The sequence below is a fragment of the Prinia subflava genome, chromosome 9 (genome assembly GCF_021018805.1).
Source record: "Prinia subflava isolate CZ2003 ecotype Zambia chromosome 9, Cam_Psub_1.2, whole genome shotgun sequence".
Taxonomy (NCBI): Eukaryota; Metazoa; Chordata; class Aves; order Passeriformes; family Cisticolidae; genus Prinia; species Prinia subflava.
Genome location: NC_086255.1, coordinates 4,841,503 through 4,860,579, shown reverse-complemented (window position 1 = coordinate 4,860,579; position 19,077 = coordinate 4,841,503). Strand labels below are relative to the sequence as shown.

The window sequence follows — 19,077 nt, the reverse complement described above, 5'->3', positions numbered from 1 at the left end:
GCTGCTCTTCTGAAACTTCTATTATCGCCCCTACAATACTGGGAATCATAAAAAACCAGGGAATTTAGGGCTCCTATGCATAACACATTAAAAGTCCTCATTCTGAGATCCCAATGCTGCTTAAAATTAACCCAACTGGAAGAGAATTACACAGAATTTCTGCACAGAGGAGCAGGAATGTGCCCTTGCAGAGCATTTGGCTACAGAGGTGTTCACTTCAAGGCATCTATTGTACCAAAAATGTAAAGACTTTCTTTTTTTCTCGCAGGCAAGCAGGAAAAAAAATGAGCAGACTGCTGTCCTGTGGAAGCTGCAGAGAACTGAAGGTCAGGAGCACCCTGGTACCTCCAGGGCCACCTGTGCTGCTTCCAGTGCAGAACTTTTCCATGAAAAAGAACTTTTTTAGCTTCACAGCAGAGGTAGGGTATATTGTATGAGCCAATAACTGCTTAAAAGTTGGGATCCTCTGCCAAACTGATTGCCTGGTTTAGACAAAGAGGCAGCAGCTCTGCCCACCCATTTGTGGCTGGGCTCTGGGGGGTTCTCCAGTGCTCCTCAAGCTCTCTGCACGCAGGAGAAGCACAGGACCTACCATGTTGTCAGGCAGAGCATTGGAAATATGAAGTAAAATGTTTATTTTCCAAAAGCAATTAGGTGAGAGTGAGGCCCTGTCTGGTTTGGGCTCTGCTTCTAAAGGAATGGGCTAGAACTTGGCAAGTGAACGACAATATTTAAAAGTGAAAGCCCAGGGTTTGGAAAAGCAGCATCCAAATAACTCCCAGTGGCTTCTAAATCATATCTTGAAGAAAAAAACAACCTTATGCTGCTCTTATAATAAAAGAGATTAAATTAAAATTAGTTTTAATTAAAGTAGATTAGTCTAATGTAATCCTCTGACTTCCAGAATACTTTGGAAGTCCAATTTAGCTATTAGACCACAATAAGGATTCTGAAGAAAATTGTGTACAGCCTCCATCTGCATTAGGCTGGAAATATTTTGGGTTTGTTTTTCTGTGCCCTGCTTTCATTACTGCTTTTATTTTGACTGTTTCTTGGGGTATCAGTAATTATTATGGAAGCAAAATGAAAATAAATCAAAGCTTTTCCAAAAGGTTATAGGAAGTATAGACTCATAGCCTAGGAAACCTTTACCAAATTCATGTCAGCTATACAGCCTGTGACCACAGAAGTGTTTTAGGAAATTTTCTTTCATTTGTCTTAATTTTAGGTATCACGAGGTGCTTAATAAGATGCCGTGTGCAATGCCTGGGTGACCTCCTCTGCTTTTCAAGTGGAATTAGCTGGGGTTTGTGCAGTTGTGTGCTGGGAGGCTGGGAGGATGCAGGTGGGAGAGCAGCCAGTGCCAAGCATCACAGCAGAGCTCCTGGAGAGGGAGGTGGAGGTGGAAAACACCTCCACCTCCCTGGGTCACCTTTCCCCACCACACCTCCTGCTCTGGAGGGAAGCTCAAAGCCTCACATTGTACCCACAGCCTTTGCAAACACCATAAAACACCTCTGCCTCGGTGTGGGTGGGCAGTTAAAGGGAAGGCAAACAGGCAGCAGTGCCAGCAGCTGTTTGTTTAAGCAGTGGGCAAGATGCTCTTCCAAAGGAGCCACCACCAAGATGTGGGAAACACCTGCAAGGCTTTGTTGCATGGCACCCAACAGGGGCCCAAAGCCCACCTGCAAGTTCTCTGCAAAGCAACAGCATCTGTGAGGCAGGAAAAAGTGCACCCATTTATTTATTGGTCATGTTTTGTTTGTGCAAATGAGATGGGCACACAACAGTGTGAGTGAAAATCACCTCCCCAGCATCACTGGGGAGCACAAGGATTAGGAAAAGGGCCAAAGGTGGTGGCTGTCCCCTCCAGAGCAGCCCAGGATGGCACACCTGCACCATGGGTGTGGCACAGCACTGGCTGTGTACCTGGGCTGCTCTAAGGCCTCTGTCTCAAGATTTGCTTGCTGAGAACCCTGCAGGTACAGCTGGGATCACAGATGTCAAGCTGACAGCACATTTTTGTCAAACACACCTTGTCTAGTTTCATTTGATGTCTAGAAAAGATCACCTCGAGTGGGGGAGAGAAGAACTTGTTCCATAGGAACTTTATAGAACAAGAATATAACCATTCCTAGATTAAGGCCAGAAGGGAATATTTGACTTCCTATGTAATCCAGGGCAGACTGCATTATTCCACAAAAGGATATGTTTTAGAAAGACATCCGCTTTTGTTTAAAAATTGTAAGTGATGGGGAAACCATGCACGAGAAGTTCTTGCAGTGACTGACTGCTACCGAGGAAAAGTCATCACCCATTTTCCACTTTGGATTTATGTGGCTTCAGCTTCCAGTCCTTCACTCTGCCTTTGTTTAATATGTTTTATTTTAAAAATCTTCTAGCATGAGATTTTTTTTCTTTTTTTGTGTACATTTCACTCTACATTAGGGTCAAAATAGTGGCAGGTCACTTTTGGAAGCTTAAATAGATCTAGTTTCCACAGTTATTCAGAATTTTCTAGAGGTCATATTATTCTTTCATCTGTGTTTTGGCCTGTCTCCAGTGTTTCAGTAACAGCACTAATACACACATTTCTTCCAGATTAGGTCTTTTAATTTCTTATTCCCCTCACATTTCTTTATGAACTTGCTGCTGGGCTGTAGCATGGTTGACACCTTCCCAGCTGATGGGCTGCCATGAGGAGCAGCCAGGCAGGGGAGCTTCTGCTGCAGCCCAGGGCTTTGGGAGAAATGAAAGGAAAACAGCCCCTTCTCTCTGGGTGTCCTGGTCCTCATGAACACAGCCAAGAGCACAGTAAATTAGAATAAACAGCCCCACACTGAGGGAGCCCTGTGCCCACAAAGGGGGTTCGGTGCTAGGAGAAGGTTTGGTTTTATTTGTCCACATCTGTAACAGCTTAGGAAAACGCCACGGTTACGTGCAGTGCTGGCTGTTAATGTCACTGCACCCCTATAAAACCATCCCAGCAGTGCTCTGGAGCTGTGGCAGGAGAACAGCTCGGAGCTGAGGAGGTCTCAGACCACAGAGGGAGTTGGTTTTGTCAGGAGGCTTTCCCTGGGCTCTGCCTGCAGGACCAGCACGGATTTGAGTCATGTTTTACCCAGCCTCTCTTTCCCCCTGACCCCAGCAAACTGGAGGCTGTTTGGCCATGATTGGTGTGGCAGTAATTCTGAGGGAAATAAAACAACTGCAGAGAATGTGGGGTAGGTGTGATGTTGGGTTCTGTCTGCCCACAAACACAGTGTGTAGTCATGGCCCCCAGCAAAGTTTCTGGGATATACAAAGATCCATCCCTGCCCCGAGCTGGCTGAAGCTTCTCTGAATCTTTACAGGCTTAAACAAACACCTGGTGGAAAGAGTAGGAAATATTTGTAGGATCACTGAGTGCAATCAGTCCCCCAGCACTGCCAAGGCCACCACAAAACTCATGTCCCCAAGAGCCACATTTACAGGGGTTTTAAATCCCTCCATGGGTGGTGACTCCACCACTGCCCTGGGCTGTGCCAGGGCTGGACAGCCCTTCCCTGAAGAGATTTTTCCTAATTTCCAGTCTGAATCTCCACTGGCACAATCAAGAGATGTTTTAATCTTTTTCCTGTATCTCCTATTTCCTTTGGTCTTTAAATAACCCATGGAACTGTTTAGGAGGCTTTCTCAGCCCTGTGGAAGTGGAAGGTAAAAGGGGTTCTGGCTCTGCTGCTGGGAGTGAGACTTTTCAACATTCTCTTTATAAGATCTTTTCAGAGAGTATGACCCAGAAAATACCAGGTTTTACCTTTATTTAGCTCTCAGTGACAATCAGGAGCAAACCCATCCTTTCAGTGCTGGGCTGGATAAGCTGGACTGAATAATAATTGCAGGGTAATAAATAGGGTAATTATTCCAGGATCCAATTTTTACAAGTTTGCTTTTAGCAGAAGAACACTGAACACACATCTTTGAGCTTCTACTGTTTTTCCTCTGTTTTCTCAGAAAAAAACCCCAAAGAACCTCCCTTTATTTGAATAATGTCAAACATACAAAATTAAAAAGCCTAAAGAGATGATTTGAGGCTGAGGAGACATTTTCAAACCCTGGGATTTTGATAGGTTTAAAAAAACAGATCAAATGTCTAATCATTTGAGGTCTTCTTTTGACCTGAGAAAATGGCCTTTGTAGGTCTATGTTGATATTTCATTGTAAGAAAGAAAAGGCAGGGTTAATATCTGTCTCCTATTGTGGTACATGGATTTAGGTCACCTTTTGTGATCTGCTCAGTATTTTCAGTGTCCTACAGGAGCCAGAGAGTGAAAATTCTTCTCAAACCTGTCTCTCTCAGGTGGGCTCCCCTGTTCTGTTCTGCTGCAGAGAGAAGAGCTGTGCAGAGCTGTGTGTCTGCCTCCTGCAGAACATGGAATTTGTGGAATTCTCAGTCCAAGGGCTAATCTTTCAGCTGGCAGAGGCAAATTAAGCGTCCCAGCAGAAATGGGACATTATTCTTGTCCTGCTGTTGCTCCTGGGAGGATGTGACTGTGAGCAATGTTCCATCTGGTGCTGAACAGCACAGCAAAGACAAATTAGAAAAGAATAAAAATTCCAAAAGCATAATAAAAGGTAAGTAAGGGTATTAAACAATTCCCTTTTCTCTTTAGACTCTGCAAAATTGTTCTCAAGGAGCGACATGATAAAGATCTGCACCGTCAGGGAGGAGAAAATGTTTCAGGGGAGGTGCTCAGGGGAAATCTTTGCTTAAGGAGCACCAAAGCTGTGTGAACACAATCCTCCAGGTGTAGGGGCGGCTCTCATGCTCTCTCGGTTTAGGAGACTAGAAAATGGCAGATTTGTGCTCATTATCCTGCAGACACGCAGAGAAGCTGTTTAAAATGTTGTCTAAATTCTTTCAGCCTGACAGGCAGGTGATTGCTCTGTTTGGATTGCTGGGCCATTCCTGCAGGATGTCCCTGCAGGCTCAGGCTTTGTTCCCTTCCTCCTGGCAAGCTGCAGCACGATCCAGGTGTGCCAGAGCCAAAAGCATCGTTTCCATCTTCCCCGTGTCACACAGGCAAGTGCTGGAATGCCAAACAAACAAAAGACATCCCAGGGCAGTCAAAACCCGCCCTGCTGGCACTGGAACTGGGCTTGGGTGAGAAAAGGTCACTTCTGTCCTTTTGCACCAAAACTGGCAGGTTTGTAGTGTTAAACTGATAATGTTCATTATCAAATGCATGAAAGGATCCTGATTAGCAACCAGAGATGGGACAATAATAAAAAAAAATACAGAAGATGACAGCAACACTGACGTAAAAATAGCCAGCTGCCTTCCCAGTGGCTTTTGGATGCTGCTGGTGGGGGCTGGTGCTGTGGCTGGGCTCACTGGAAGCTCTCTGTGGGCACCACCAGCAGCTCCCCTTGTCTCCCAAGGGTGACAGGCCAGGAGCATCCCAGGGTGTGCTGAGCTAAAGCCAGCAGTGTTTCTCCTTTGTGGATCAAATGGCAGGAATTGAAATGAGCCTGCCTCAAATTCTCTCTCAGGATCTCCTCCAGGCAAAACTTTGAGGTTTGCATAGCTCTGAAAAGTAATCTGACCTGACTTTGGCAATGAAAAAGAAGCCTCTTATTTGTGCCAAGGAAAGATATATTTCTGTTTAGTAGCATTTTTCACTTCTAATATGTCACTTCTGTCTTTCCCCCCCTTTTTTTTTTTCCCTTTTGCTGTGACTTTCCCCTCTTTTAAGGATATTTTTACATATACTGTTCCAGGCATGCTGAGACAAGAGTAAGATATGTGCAGTAGTTCATCAGAATGAGTGAATTTGGTGGGGTCAAACAAAACATTGCAGTTGCTGGTCTGATTGTGTTGGTGAAAACTTGAGGATTATAGGAATAAATGGAGAAAATCAATTTTCCTTTGTTTCTTCAAGTACTCCCAGAAGCTTCAATAAGGACAATCCAAAAGAAAGAAAAACAAAATAATATAATGTCCTTTGCAATTAATAGGTAAAAATGTGGTTTTAATACAATATAACACATTGCCAGAAGAGAAGTAAAGCAGCTATTATTATTTTTGATCAAGGAAAGGTTTTGTGTGACACCTTTCATTTTCTCATATGAGAAAGTTTAGTTTGGAGCCAGCTACAGCCACAGAGATGCCAAAATGTTGTAAATTCTGCCTTGAGAACTTTGTGCTACCAGTTACCAGAAGGTTTAGTTCAGGACCTACTGGACCTGAAAGTTTCAAGGGACAACTTGAAATATCAAAAGTGGATATTTATTTACTAAAAACCAAATAGATTTAATAAGAGATGTGCACGTCTTCTCAGCGACAGAGCTGTGGCTGCTCCTTGCAACAGTTCCCATGGCGGGCTCTTTTAAAAGCCTTGGCTTTGGAAAGCTCTGCATGATAATCTCAAATTCCTGGTGCTCTAGTGTGTCTTAAAAGTGACCTTATCATTCTCTACAACTCCCTGAAACGTGGCTGTGGTCAGGTGAGGTCGGTTTCTTTCTCCTGGCAGCAACAGACTGAATGAGAGGACACAGTCTCAAGCCATGCCAAGGAAATACAGGTTGAATGTTAGGAAAAAGGTTTATTACAGAAAGAGTAATAAAGTACTGGAATTGTCTGCCCAGGGAGGTGGTGGAGTCACCATCCCTGGATGTGTTTATAACAGACTGGATGTGGCACTGGTGCCATGGTTTAGTTGAGGTGTTAGGGCTGGGTTGGACTTGATGATCTTGAAGGTCTCTTCCAACCCAGTGACTCTGTGAATTCTCTGAAAACATCACAGATATTCCCTGCCTTTAAGCAATCATTCCCCCCTCATTCACATTGTAATCTTCTTTGGGAGAGGAAAGACAAAACTGTCAAGCTGCACATTACTTATTTAAACCCAGAAATGTCAGAGGGGCCAGGGCTAGAGGGGAGCTGCTCAGCCAGGCTGGGAGGGGTCAGGCTGGATCCCATCCATCACTGGTTACAGCCCCAAGAGCCCAGGGGAAAATCACCAAGGCCCAGCTCAGCCAGGCCCCCTCCCAGTGCTGGCCCTGGGGTGATGGAGCACAGGTTGTGCCCTTGATGTTCCAGGTGCCACTGCCCCTGGAGCTGAAGTTAACAACAGAGAGAGAATGAGGGAACACAAGGGGCAGCCTGATGTGATTTATTGGCAGGGCTGCATTTCCCATGACTGGGTAATGGAGAAAAGGGGGTTTAGAGCACCAGAAGTTTTTAGGCTTCCCATGGCCAGGGCTGAGTGTTTGCAGTGGGATGGACAGGCAGAGGATGCCCTTGCCTTACATTGCATAAGCACTCTGCAGAGAAAAGCACCTTTTCTATTCTGTGTGCCTCTTCAAGCGTGCACACTCTAATCCTGCTCATAAATTAAGAGGCAGTAATCACCTGCTGCTTCTCCAAGTTTCCTGCTCCTGTTTGATGTCATTGTGCTTAATTCATCCTTTGCACTGGGGTTAAGCCTGGCTTGCCTTTTTTATAGTGCTGCCTCTATTTAATCTTCTTAATTTACGTGGCACGCTGATATTTGTTTAGAACTCTAAAATAGATAGAAATGGTAAAATGGAGACATCCCTGAAACAAAGAGAACCTCTGTTCAGAAGAACTGGAAAGAATCATCTTTGTCTGTTCTGAGGAGATGACATCCATGAGAAATTCTGTCAAGGAGAAAGGGTTCATTTTTCCTTAGACTGTTTTATAAAGAGAAAATGGAACCTGGGAACAGATTTTTGGTTGGTTTTTTTTGTTTGTTTGTTTGTTTGGGTTTTTTTGGGTTTTTTTTTGTATTGCATAAAAAATACAAAGAATAAAACCCCCTACAAATAGATTACATCATCTAGAACACCTCTGTGTTATTAGATTTCTCTTATTAAAAAGAACATGCCTTCAGAAACAAAAGCTGCATCATTTATTGACAAAACAAGACAAAATCAGCCATCAATTCCAACTCTCCAACCCACAACACTGACTGAATTAAAGATGTTACTTAAAAGAATAATTCTCTAGATTTTCCTGCAATCTTAGGATAGGCAGCTGTATCCACGGTGTTGTTGGGAGAAATGGAACTGAAAATGGCAGAATAACATCCCTCTACACAGGATCCCCAAAGGATATAAAATAAACTCCCAGAAGTGTGGCTTTTAGGCAATCATTACACTGATTTTAGATTGTTGTTCAGCTGAGCTTTGCTAGTTAGGTGTAGATTCCTTTTCTGTCTTCCTAACTCATAAAGTTCCTGCAGTTTAGACAGGATCTAAATCATCTAAAGGATACTGAATTATCTCAACCTTTTTTTTCTTTTATGTTGTCTCAATCTCACAAATGTCCTTTTCCACACCAATTTACCAAGGCTGATTATGTAAGTTCATTGGACCTTCAACTGGTTTTATATATAATTTTGTACAACAATATCTGCATTACACAGAAAGGGAACCTCATTACTCTGAGTAAATTTGTGTCTTTCAAATACACAGTGTTTCTCAAAGAGCCCTCTAAACTCTGGGGCTTTTTGGTTGCTTGTTTGTTTGTTTGGGATTTTTGTTCATTTAGGTTTTTTGTGGGGTTTTTTCTTTGTTTTGGTTTGCTTTATTGGGGGGGTTTTTGGTTGGTTGGTTTGGGGTTTTTTTTTGCTGTTTTGGTGGTTGGGGTTTTTTTGGTTTTCTTTTGTTTGTTTGGGTTTTTTTGGTTTTTTTGGGGGGGGGTGTTGATGATAATTATTTATGGAAAACACCAAGAATTACAGATTTCTGTGTTCAAATCCTGTGCAGCAGAAATGGAGTTCTTAGAGATGGGCAAAAAAGGAGAATCTTGAAACCGCCTTAAAATATTTAGGTGTTTGGTTAATGGTGATTTATTCAGTTGATAAAATTTTGCTAAATAGAGGATAAATAAGCTTCAAGGAGCAATGGGAGAAATAGATGCCCAGGGATAGATATCAGTGGATCTGGTACAGCTGGCAGTGTTCTCAGCTTTTTGTATTCCTTTAGTCCAAATTTGTGTTTGGTGTCACTGAAATTCCTCCCTGGCAGGATGGGCAGGCCCTGGCACAGGGTGCCCAGAGAAGCTGTGGCTGTTCCATCCCTGGAAATGTCCAAGGTCAGGCTGGACAGGGCTTGGAGCACCCTGGGACAGTGGGAGGTGTCCCTGCCCATGGCGGGGGTGGCAGTGGATGGGCTCTAAGGTCGTTCTGTGATTCTGTGCTGTTTCTGGACAGCCTTGTGACTCCTCCCTGGTTTATCCCAGTGACCATTCCCAGCAGAAAGGGCTGGTCAGCTCCTGGCTCACCCCCTGCGTGTCCCCTCAGTGCTGCTGGCACAGGGGAGCTGTGTTGGCTTTGCCATGGTCTGCACTGCCTCTGTGGCACCTCCTCACAGTGACTGCTCAGCACAGGCCCCAGCCAGCGTGTCCAGGACTGAGAGTGTTTGCATGTCTGAGAGTGTTTGCATGTCTGACAGTGTTTGCATGTCTGACAGTGTTTGCATGTCTGAGAGTGTTTGCATGTCTGACAGTGTTTGCATGTCTGACAGTGTTTGCATGTCTGAAAGTGTTTATCTTAGGCTGACACCATCACTGTTAATGACCCGGCCCTGACTGACACTTGCCTTTGACATCCCCTCCTGCCTGGCTAATTGGATTGTGTCTCCTTGTTCTCACTATTTATTCCTGTCCCTGACCAGCCTGAAAGGCAACTCCCCAGCAGTATCACACTCAAACCAAGCTCACCTGCCACAGGAACCAAGGCACAGGTTCATTTTTACACGTCCTGGAGGAGCTGGGTGAGCGAGGTGGGAGCTCTGGTGCCTGGTGGAGCTCTGGCACTTCTGGTGTCACCCACGACTTTGAGAGTCAGTTCTGCTCCTGCCTTTGCTTTCAGCATAATTATTTCCATCAAGACAATATGGGATTTTACAGGCTTCCAAAGCATTAGCACTGTATTCTCTCAGGATATGTAAATGAACACATGAATTGTGGAATGTTTAAATCATGTTCTCGTTTAGAACATGTAACACGCCCCTCACAATGCTATTTATAAACATGGGGGGAGCAGTGAATGTCTCAGTTAAAACAGCCAGCTGACTCTGCTGCTCACAACACAGAAAGCACTTTCCTCATAGTGTTTGCACTTGTGGGAATATTTCTTTTTCCTACACTTTGTCATGCACTGAATTTGAGTGACTGATCTCTTGCACGATAACTGATGTGGCTGTGGTACAGCTGGCAGGCAACCTAAGACATTCTTTAATTTTTAAATAAATATGTTAAAATAACAGTGATCGAAAACGTGGCTATATTAAACTTGGTATAAATAACCTGGATTACATAAAGACAGCTATAACTTCATAACTTGAATTCATCTATGGATTCTGTATCACTTAATACATTATTTTAAAAACATTTCTTGGGAGAACATACTAGCTGACTCCCATGGCTTTTCTTGGAGGGACTGAGGAACTTTTTGCCCCTGAAGTCACCTGTAATTTCTTAAAAGTGTAAAGAGCAACAGGACATCATGTTTTGCTATATACAGACAGGTTACTGAATAATGAAACCTCTTCAGCACTGAGATTATTTTTTCCACTACAAGAAACACGTAATATTTCCACCAAATGCCTGCATGAAGTCACAGCTGGTGTAAATCAGCAAATTCCCATCCACTCCTTGCTGGATGCAATGCAACTTTAGGAAGTGCCTGGCATTGTTATCAAAAGGGTAAACAAGAGATCAGCCAGAAACCTCAGACACAACTAACACTGTGAATTCAGTGGGACACGGTGCAGAAATTTTGTGTGAATTTATCTGAAACAGCTAAAGTGTGGGTTGGGTTTTTTCCTTACTCCAGAAATGGTACAGCCATACCATATGCACTAGAGCAAAAAAATATATATAATTTAAGAAGTATATATTGCTTAACACAAGTGCTATTCCAAACATGCAGCATAAATCCTGCTCCTCGTTTTAGCAGCTGTAGCAATCCCAGTTCCCTCAGGAGCAATGGAAGTCTTGGCTCACCCTCCCCTGTCCTGCACCTCCCACCCCCACCCTTGGAGTGGGGTGAAAGGATTTAGGAGAGATTTACTGTGGCAAGGAGCCTGAGCCCATCTATTTAATTCCAGAGCTGTTCTCCCTTTGCAGAGGGAAAGCTCACAGCCTTTGTGTGCACAGCACTTTGTGGTGTAAAACTTCCCTTGATTAAAGCAGTGTATTAATTAACTTTTGTGCTCACGTCATTGGCTGGTTACAGTGATGGTCCTTCTGCTTTATCTGCTCCTGCTGGGATCTCCAGGGATTTCCATCGTGGGAAATATTTGGGTGCTGTTAGATTTATATCTGAGTGAGTCTCAGGTTGAGATTTTTCATACTGTTCAGGGGAGTAGGATGCCAAATTCCCACCAGGCTGGTGAGAAAGTGACCTCTCCCCTTCCAGAAGGGCTCTGGTGTCTCAGCTGAGGGATTTCACCCACACTTGGTGAAACCCTTGCAGGTCAGAGACTGTTTTCATGTCTGCTCATCAGATGCTGCTGTCACAGGTGAACAGAATAAAAACAGGTGATAAAATTCCTTTCTTCATAATCAACCTGGTTGGCTGGACTTTGCAACTTCTGAGGAGGTCTGATGGATTCCTTTGAGTGCTGCACTGCCCTTCCCAGTGCCAGCTGCCCTTCAAAATGAAAAAAATCTCTAAAATAAAGGTCCACATGCTGTATCCTGTACATAACGTTGATTTCTGCCTCCTAAACAAGATTAATGCTTGGGTGAAAAATCACTTCTACCTATAATATTCTGTGGGAAATAATGAACTGGGCTTACATGTACACTCTCTTATTTGAGTGGAAAAAGATAAAGGTGGCCTGTCCAATTTTATTTCCTTAAAATTATTTATTTCCTCCCCCTTTCATGTTTTTGTGCAGCTTTTGTAATCCCTGGAGGCTCTGTATCTAACTGCATCAGGCAGAAACTATTTCTCCCCTTCGTCCCTGAAGCTCAGCACCAACGTTGTTCCAAGCACCTGGAAGGTAAGAACAGGTGGTGTCGTTTTTCTTCAGCACAATTTCATTTTTTTTCAGAGTTATTAATAATTAGAAAGGTAAATTTCCTTCCTTGTGTTCTGGTTTGCTTTCAGAGCTCCCCAAAGGTCACAAATTATCTAGAGTTTCAAGAGAGACTCCTGTTTCTTCCACGAAGGCTGTGCAACTGCTGAAGCTGTGAAATTGGGTTGTACCCGGATGGGATGGCAGAAGGATATTTTTATTGAAGTTTCCATGGGAAAAAAAGAGAGAAAAAGAAGGGAACTAAAGCTCTGCTCCAGCATCCTCAACCTGCTGCATGTGAGGCTTTGATTTACTGATCTCTCTGATTTACTGATCTCGTTGTGAGCACCCACACCAACCTTTGCTCCTGTCGAGCAGAACTGAGATGTGCATAAACAACGCAGCTGCTTTCAACACATAATGAGAATAATTTATAGATCAGGGCCTGGGGATGACTTTATTGTACAGTCACCAGCTCCACGAGGCAGAGGCTGCTTGGAACAGCCACAGTCATGGCATGGAACATCTCACAGAGTGACCACCACAGCTCCTGGCCACTTGCCCCTGGCCATAGGAGCCTTTGTAGGACCCTGGTTCTGGTAACTAAGCAAATGAGGGTTTGTTTTCCATATTTTCCCTGGTTTATTGCCTTTGGCAAGCACTTGGTTGCTGCCTGCATGCCTGTGATCTTCTGTAGAAGCTGGTGTGATAAATCCCTTCCACCTTCATCTCATCTGTGCCATGGAGCCAGAGCAGAGCGTGCCAGGGGTGAGTTAATGTTTGTATAAAGGAGAGAAGGCAATCAGAACTAGGCAAGCTCTGAACTACCAAGCTGACTTGGCTAATTGACAGCCTGTTAATGCAAAATGCAGGCCTTGTTAATTGTTAAATGTACTGGTCATTCTCTCCAAATTCTCACCAAACTAAAGGAAGTAATTCAACTTCAGCTTAAATGGAGATACTCCTAATTTAATGTGTGGGTATTTCTTTCATCATTTGTGTGTACTCCTCCATTCTCCATGAGAGAGAAATGCTGGATGAGGCATCAGAGCAAAACATCCTGGCTGCTGCTCAGTGAGCTCCCCCAAAACTGCACAGAGACATCCCTTTTATGCAGAGCTGCTGAGAACTCATTCTTTAATTTGTCCTGCTTTTTGGCAATTAATCCTTACAGGAATCACAGTTTGTTGCACTGAACATGGCAGCCCAAACTCTGTGACCTTCCCAGTAACATCAGACCCAGCTGAAGGTTTGGATGCCTTGCTATAGCCAAATTTGGGACACATTCTTTGGTGCAAAATCATTAATATAATGGCAAGGATGTATTCAGTTACAGGTACCTAGAGCTACTTCCTTTCTGGAGCACAGATGTTAATAGCGATTGCAAAAAAAAAAAAAAAAAAAAAAAAAAAAAAAAAAAAAAAAAAAAAAGTAAGTAATGTCTTCAATTTGTTGTAAAAATAAAATCTTCTCCCTAACTTTTAATAGCGTGATACCCTGTGCTCTTTCCAAGCTTCTATAAATGGTCTCAAAAAGGAATCCCTGAATCTGTGAAATGTGGAGGGTTCATTTAACATCTGGAAGTGCTCTGAGGACAGTGAAAAACGAGGCTGGCTGATTCCTTGACACTCACACAAGGAGTCCCGAGTATCATCAGTGCTACTCAATAAAAGATTAAATTTTCTGCACATTGATGCTTGAAATTTGGGGTCTGGGCATTTCCTGAGGGCCTGTTACTCATGCAGAGTGTTGGGGGCTGTTTGTTTTCAGTCTGTAGCTGGAGCAGCCAAGCTGATGCTCATTAGGTAATCTCTGCTGGACCATCTCTGCTGCATTTATGCAGAATAGTGCCCTTGTTACATGCCTGGCTCCATTTATTTCATCTGTTCAAATTAGATATTTCCACTGAATTAAAAACCTCCATGTTCTTGGCTAGCAGGAGTTGAAGCTAACCATTAGAAACAGTTTCTAAAGCAACTTTTTACAAAGTTTATTATTTTCATTTCTTTTGTCCAGGAACAAGAGCTCACAACGCCTGTGGTACCCTCCCCTGGAAACTGAAGGAAAGGATTACACTGAAAATCGTGATTTAAAAAAAAATAAAAACTAAAGAAAATAAGCAGGCAGAGCCCAAACAGGTAAGAAAGTAAACACTCAAGCATTTCATTCTAGATAGTAAAATATGAAGATTTTAAAAGTTCCAGGTTGAAAAGGCCCTTTGTATCTTCCTGTTAATAGGGTTGGGGTTTGGATCTTAATGACTTTAAAAAAAAAACATAAAAGGGAAAAAAGATAGAGAAATAAAAGAAGCCATTCTGGGCATTTTTAGCAGGTTAATTCCCTCTTTGAACATTTGTTCTGTGCTCTCTGATTTTCAGCCTCCTGTTTCAGAGACCCATAGTGAAACACCAGCCCTGATGAAGAAATAGGACCTTGGTGTGGCCACAGCTATGTGACTCAAAAAAATGGCTGGAAAAAGCAAAGCACTTCCAACTAAACATCCAAAGAAATCAAATAATTGTTCAGACACCTTTGTGTTGAAAATGCTCACAGGCTTACACAGAAGGCACGGAGAGGTGCTGCTTGTGTCCTTTTTGTTAAATTTGGGGTTGTGTCTATCTTATATTTTTCAGCTAAAGCAGTAAATACAGAATATCTTTCTCTGCAGGTATTTCAGGAGGAAAACCCCTGCATTTTAGTGGCTGTGCTCATCCAGCCAGCCCTGTGGGCACAGACACTTTCTCACACACATCATTCATAGCAAAACCCACCGATAAAAGGCCGGGAGTAAACTCGATTTCTTTGCTAGATCCCGCTACAAGGAATTCAAGAACAGAGTGTTTAATAATTATATAATCTTGGCTAGAGCTCCACGGCTAAATCAGTGAGCTAGAGGATATTAAACACAGGGGGAAATACCCAGATGGACTGGCCCTGTGCAGCTGTGCTGAGCCTCCTGCTGAGGCTGCTGGACAGGCTGGACACAGGCACTGACCCTCAGCTGGTTACACAGTGACCACCAGGCCCAGCTGATGCTCTGGTTCAGGGGCTGAGTGGTGTGTGTGTTGCATGAAAATCATCTAAAATAACAGATATTTCCTATTTATCTCTGCAGAGTCACAGCTTCCTCACTGAGGTTGTTTTCTGCTGGGGGAGACGCAGCCACAGGCACAGGGGTGGTGTGTGCTGGTGCTGCAGGCAGCTGCAGACCTGGCCATACAACACACACAGCCTCCAGCAGGGCTGGGAGGGATTTCTGCCAGTAACTCCCCCAAAAATGGGAATAACAGCCCAGGATCTCATGACCTGTGCTGTGAACTTCACTCATACCCTCTGCTGAAAGCAGTTTGTTTGTAGAGATTTTCTTTGTATTTACTGATCCAAACAGAGGAAGTTCTCTGTCGTTTTCCTTTCATTGCAACATTTTCTTGGAATATTCTTTTGTATGTTTTTACTTTCTTTTTGTTTGTATGTTCTCTCGGAGGCACGGAAGAAATTTCCAAACAAAGTCTGAGGCAGGCTTTTCCTTCTGAAGGTGACATGCTGCTCCTCAGAGGACCCTCCTCTGCACCTGGGGCTGCACTCCTAAGGCAGAATTCTTTGGAAGCAGCCACAGCTTCAGGGGTTGTGAGTTTGGGGTGTCCTGTTTGGCACAGATGTCTTGGGTTGCCAGAAGACACATTGACTTCTCTGCTGAACCCTTCCCAAGACAGCTATTTCAAATTGAGACATCTTAATAAACACCTCGCCTGAAAACAGTGACTTACCAATGGAATTGTCCCTTGCAGGACAAATATTCCTTATTCCAGCGTGCCCTGTTGTGCTGCATTTTCCTCACAGTGGAAATAGGACCAATTTTTCCCAGCAGATAATGGTGTCAGGCTCAGAGGGTGACCTTCCACAGGACCCACTTTGCTGAGGCACCATCACAAAATCCCTTGCCATTGCCCACCTGCTGCAAATGACACTAAAGGCAGAGCTGAGACAACAGTTTCCTACAAAATGTGACTGCAGGCCCATTTTTCTTCATTAATCTAATGTTAAACATAACCTATTACAAGGCTTCCATTTAAGGAACAGATGGTAAATACAAGTTAATGCAGATACAGATTAAATAATATTGGCACCAGCTAATGCATTTACACAAAGCACAAAGCTAGTAAGTGCTGAATGTTCTTTCAAACTATGCTTAAATCATGGAAAAATTAATCCTTTGATAGATTTGTTTTTAAGTTTCTTCAGTGGCAAAGTATTTCGGTGAAGTTACAGGGTAAAGGGCACCCGGGATCTCTGCCTCTGAAACGTCAAGATCCACTCTGTTAAGTATTTTGAAGATTTTATTGGATTTTAGGTTTTTCCAGAGTTACAGTATCAAACAAATGCATTGATTGAGCAGGGAAGCCAGGAGCTGGATGACAAGAGTGGAAGCTGATGTGCCTGGGCTTTTCCAGAGGGAGGAAGTGCTGGTTCAAGAATAGCACAGCAATTGTTTGCCTGAGAAAAACCCCAAAGAATCCAACTTCCACAGGACAGAAGTGCAAACTGTGCTGCGTGAGGCAAGGTGTTCCCCACACTGCAGCTGCACATCTGGACACACCAAAATCCTTCCTCCTTCCCCTGCTGATCCCTGAGAATGGCCAGGGATTCTGGGGGGCTCACAGCCTCCTCCCAGGGAGCATCAACCAAAGCTCTTTTGTAGCCAAACCCTGTCCTCGTACTGGCTGGGAAGGAGGCAAATTTCTTCACCCCACTCCCCACTTCGTTGTTTGGCTTGGTAAGAAAGTGGCAGAAATGCTCCTGTTAAAAAATTGTTTTTTTTTTTTAATGTTAAAACAATGTCTAAGGGAATTCTCACATTTAATTAAAAAATAAAGCAGACTCAGCTGACTCTGCAGGACCCTATTTCTGTGCCTGTCTCTGGCTGCAGCCAAGGGAGGGAGACAGAGGGATGCAGGATGTGTGTGCACAAAATCACCTGCTACATAGCTGGATCTTCCCAAGTTCTTCTTGAGAAGCAGGGTCTCAAGCTCCTTGAAAATACCACAAATGCAAGTCAAAGAGCTGAAGTGATTCAAAGAGAAAGATTCTATTTTCTCTGCTTTTCTCCTTTAATCTGCTCTCCTCATTCTCTCTTTGCTGTCTCATCTCCCTGTCTTTCTCTGTGTGTGTTTTGAGGTATGCAGATTTACACAACTATTTATACTTCATCAAACAAAACCTCTTGCTTTGAAAACAACAATTATTCAAACATCTCGGGAAGAGAAGACAATGAGTGGATGTTGCTCACTGAAGCAAAATAAAGCAAGACAAAGAAAGCCTAGATTTATTACAAATCAGGGACCCAGTGCTTGCAAAACAATTTGCTTTAAGTGCAGTAATAATTCCTTGAGGCAGATTATACGAGGCTCTTGCACATGAGTTACATTTCAATAGTGAGATCCAACCCAGCCCAGCAAGGAGATACAGCTCCAAAGTTTAAAGCAAGTAGGCTTTGGCTAGAAAATGTGCTTTATAGAGTCACTGCGGGATCTAGGAGGATTGCTCTGCAATTTTTCAAACACCCAAGGTCACGGAGTTTTTGGTTATTTATTTTCTCAACTTAGTGATGAGATACTGCAATCTTAGAGTAATGGCATCATGTAGATATTATTCCACTAGAGGAATGCAATAATGTAGGTATTATTTTCCATAACTTGCGTGTTTGTTGATTCAGGGAATTCAGCCCAAGGAAAAACCCTTGGAGTTCAGCTGGGCTGGCTTGCTGGCCCCTGCTGCCTGACAGGCATTTGAGGATGGAGGTCCTGGTGGTGTTGGGACAGTGGTGTCCCCTCTGGGGAGTACCACACACTCTGGTGCCCAATTCCTGCTCACACTGACTCACTGTGGAGCTTCTGTGGGGTAAGAATCCAACTCAAAGCATTTTCCTGTCCCCCACCCCATTTTTCCTCTCCCCTGCTCCTTCTCCAGTTTGTGAAAGCCTGGCTTGAAATCACTTAGAATCCATTTTACTTAGGTGGGTTTTCTTATACATATATAACATAGCACTGTTACAAATAATAAATTCTTTCCCTTCCTTAGCAGCCTCCAGCACATATAATTTTGGCAAGCAGCTTGAATAAACATGTCTCTTCCCATCAGGGCTGCATAAACATATTGGGTGCTGCCTGATCCAAGACACCTTTACTCTTTCCTAGGCATTTCTGCAGTCCAACATGCTGCAGGATGCTTTGGAAAAATTGGAGTTTCCAACATGACTGGAAGTGCTCCCTCCAGATATTTAATGTACAAATGATTTTTCTTTCTCAACCTCCCTCGCTCCTTCTCTCCCATGTTCCCCTTGGAAAGCAAACCCATCAGCATTTATTTTATGTGAGCTCCACTTCAGAACCAAGTAGGACTACCATTCTTCTTGTTTATTTTTTTCAGTCTCATCTCAGTTCTTTGGTGCTCTTGGAAGGCTTTTGGTCTCATTTTCCCAATTGGCATTGACTCAGGAATTGATTTTTTTCTAGTTTTCTGTCTCCAAGGCTACAACACTAAAAAACCCCAGAGGAGTTGGGTACTTGACTGGAAAGACACCAGCCATGTGGAGGCCCTGCTTCTCCTTCTCAGTTAGCAGAAATCCCTTTTTTCTGGGATTTCCAAAGGGAAAAATACAGGGCTGCAAGCACCAGCTGCCCACGAGGTGTCTGTAATCCCTCCACCCCCTCTGCAAACCTCAGGATGTGCATCCACCTCCTGCAGAAATCCTCCAGGACCGATGGGGAAGGTCCAAAGGGCAGCTTGTGGTACAGCTCTGGCTCCAAGCTGTCCATGGGTCCTGCTGTGCTCCTGGGCTGGGGGACAGGGACACTTGGACAGGGTCAGGCTCTGCTCACAGCCACCAGCAGGGATGTGCACTGCTGCTCTGGAAAATGCACTCTCAAATGGAAGGGCTGGGATTATTTAAGTGAATAAACCAAATGATTGGGCCAGATCTTCTATTCAGGTTAGACCCTTTGTGCCCTAGGTGGAGTTTAAAAATGTTATGGTAACTTACCTGAT

At 43.7% G+C, this 19,077-nt stretch overlaps 1 long non-coding RNA gene across 1 annotated transcript; it reads left to right on the top strand.

Annotated features, from left to right (window-relative positions):
- Positions 1 to 285: 285 nt before the first annotated feature.
- Positions 286 to 17,137, top strand: LOC134555091 (uncharacterized). The gene is made up of 3 exons (XR_010081369.1): positions 286 to 419; positions 11,914 to 12,018; positions 12,126 to 17,137. It is a non-coding gene; the product is annotated as an uncharacterized LOC134555091 (long non-coding RNA).
- Positions 17,138 to 19,077: the final 1,940 nt, after the last annotated feature.